This window comes from Microtus ochrogaster, linkage group LG4, assembly GCF_000317375.1.
Source record: "Microtus ochrogaster isolate Prairie Vole_2 linkage group LG4, MicOch1.0, whole genome shotgun sequence".
Lineage (NCBI taxonomy): Eukaryota > Metazoa > Chordata > Mammalia > Rodentia > Cricetidae > Microtus > Microtus ochrogaster.
Window position 1 is genome coordinate 43940367 of NC_022030.1, and position 3041 is coordinate 43943407.

Here is a 3041-nt window from a genome sequence, read left to right on the forward strand (position 1 = left end):
CTTTACACAGTTGTTACACAAATGCAACACATCTTTACACAGTTACACAAACGCAACACACCTCTACACAGTTACACAAATGCAACACACCTTTACACAGTTACACAAATGCAACACACCTTTACACAGTTACACAAATGCAACACACCTTTACACAGTTACACAAATGCAACACACCTTTACCCAGTTACACAAATGCAACACACCTTTACCCAGTTACACAAATGCAACACACCTTTACCCAGTTACACAAATGCAACACCTCTTTACACAGTTGTTATACAAATGCAACACACCTTTACATAGTTAAACAAATACAACGAGTCTTTGTATGGTTAAACAAATGTTCTGCAACACAACCAAATCCCAACAAAATGGGACTGCTAGTGAAGTGTCTTTCAGTTCTTAGGGGTCCTCAGCCGATGCTGTCACTGAGAGTCAAGAGGACAATGAGGAAGTTCTTACATGCCCGGAGAGTCTCCAAAAGAATTCCTACCTGGCCAAAAGGCTCAACACCCACACTCAAACATTTACCTTATTTCCTCACTTAATTTTCTTTTCTAAGCCAGTTTTTATTTTGTATGACTCTTTTGACTGCACACATTTTGTGCACCATATGTGTGCTTGGTGCCTGCAAAGGTCAGAAGAGGGCACTGGGCGCTGTAACTGGAGTCTTGGATGTTTGTGAGTCATTTTGTGGGTGTTAGGTGCTGAACCTGTGTCCTCTACAGAGCAACAGATGCTCTGGACTGCTAGGTCATCTCTCCAGGATCCTTTCCCTCACTTTTGAAGTCTCCTGGCTTGTTCACACCCCTGTTCTGCCACCTAGGTAATGCTGCAGCACCCCCAGATTGTCACAATTACAGCAAAGGTTTCGTTCTCACTCCTGATTCAGTTCTGCTCCTAATGGTTGTGCTAAGGACTCCTGAATGTAAAATACAAGTCCTGGCTAGGCCTGGTGGCACACAACCTCTAAGTTCAAAGTCAGCCTGGTCTACACAGTGAGTTCTAGGACAGCCAAGGCTATGTAGACAAGAGAGACTATATATATTATATATATATATATTTAAAGTCATATATATATATATATATATATATATATATATATATATTCCTGGGGTCATGGGGAAAGAGCAACAACACAGCTGTGAGAGGCACTTTTGCCCATGTTCTAATGGCCAGAGCAGCTCATGTGGTCGATTATGAAGCAAGGCTGTGGAGAGCATCCCTTTGAAGGGGCATTAAACGGGCCCATGGCGGACTGAGCAGTTAAGTATGTACCCTCTCTCATGTGCTCATTTTTTTTCAAGGATTAAAATTTTATTTTTTTCAGATATTCAGAGGGCCCCTGGTTGTTTTGGTTTGATAAAATGTGAGCTCTCTTTAATGTCTACACTACTATGTAAGTTGTATTTTATCCTAAGCATATTTGTGCCCTTTCTGAGTAAGTCGGTAATAATTACAACACTGGGAGCTAAGGAGGGGGCAAAAGGGATACCTTAAGTAACTGTACTTGCTGCAAATGCTCTTATCAGCAGAGTGCTGGAGAGTTTAGGGAAGTTTTACAGTCATATACATATGTATACAATCGTTCGCCAGCCCTTCTCCCCTCCCCCTCCCTTGTTTCCCCCTCCCCCGCGCCGTGTCTGTATACATTCTTCTGTGGGAAGATGGAGAACAGGTACACAGAATGGCTAGCCAGATTCCAGGAGTCTGGGGAGTTAAACCAGTTAAAAATTTGAACGTTTTTCTGGCCTCAGAACACTTTTTCTTGTGCTTAGTGCTGGGTTCCCAAAGGGAAGAAATGGGAAAAAAATCTCAAGGAAGGGATTTCTTTTAATAACTGTGCATACTGATTGGGGGTACAGTGTAAATAAAGTATTCATGAAAGTATTCACTGTTTAAATCGGAGTAATCAACAGTTCTAGTGGAGAAAAAAAAACCCTGAGATTTAAAAATAAGGAAAAGAAAAAGGGAAGCTGAGGGTCTGAGACAGCAAAGATCCACGGAGCAAGTAAGAAGAAAGGAACTACTAAGAGAGAAATGGAGAGGAAGGAATGACCCAAACAGAAAATTCAGTAACTCGAGGGAAGGGATCTTACTGGCTTACGCTGGAAATGCGGAGGTCAGGCACGCCGCCTGGCGGCTGGCCGAGGCTAGGCAGCGGCGACTCGGTGGGGCCAGGCACGCGGGGACCCTTGGGTTGTGGGGTCGGAGGCCGGGTTTGCAGCCCAGGCTGACGGGCGGGATCTGGGTGTCGGAGGCGACTCGAGCGCCCGAATCAGCTGCACGTGGTCTGGCTCCACCGCGCTATGCGATGCTAACAATGACTTCGCTTCGTACTCTACCCACTAACTGCCCACTTTTAGAAATAAGACCCGCACAAGAGCAGCCGGGGCAAGGCAGTGGCGTTTTTCCATCGCAGGGCACCCGACGCCCCTGCACAGTCGCCCTCTCTTCCCCGCGCCCCAGACCAAGCGGCCCTACGTAGCTAGGAACGACATAACCCGGGTCCACCAAGTGCAGCACTATTAAAGTAACGGACCGGAAACCCGAGCCTCCCTTCCCGGAAGTAACTTCCTCCCTCTTATCTTCCCTCTTTAGGCGGAACTTTGCGCTGCTCGGGGAAGCCTAGTGCGCTTGCGCGGCCCGGGAGCCCGGTGAGTTTCCGCATTGAGAGGCCGCGGGCTGGCCGGTGAGCTAAGTCTCCTTCCTCCTCCCTCCAAGGTCCCGAAGGTCCCTAAGGGCCGGGTGGAGCTCCCTGCGGAGTTCCGCTCCCACTCGCGGCGGGTCCCGGGACTCTGTCGTGGGCGTGAGCGAGGCGCATCTGTGGCCCCGGGGTGGCAGGCGGGACTGGGGTCCCCGAGCCGTGCTGCTTTTCTCTGCCCGTGTCGACCCCAGCCTGCAGAGTGAATGCATAGCCATAGCCAGCGAGGACCAAAAGTCAGGGCGAACCGTTAAGATTCAGCCTACATATTTGGCTCCATTGTCCCAGCTGAACTTGGGGATGTAGGCGGGAAGACAAAAAAAAAAAAAAAAAA

The 3041-nt window shown here is 48.2% G+C and overlaps 1 protein-coding gene across 4 annotated transcripts in view; it reads left to right on the plus strand.

The window, feature by feature from the left end:
* Positions 1-2590: 2590 nt before the first annotated feature.
* Mettl21a (methyltransferase like 21A) overlaps positions 2591-3041 on the plus strand; it is a 14581-nt gene continuing 14130 nt past the window's right edge. The window contains exon 1 of one of the 4 annotated variants that reach the window (XM_013351617.2): positions 2591-2660. The gene's annotated coding sequence lies outside the window, so the exon portion shown is untranslated. Of the gene's footprint in view, positions 2696-3041 lie in introns of all 4 variants that reach the window. The other 3 variants (XM_013351618.2, XM_026786381.1, XM_026786382.1) reach the window with 3 other exon arrangements.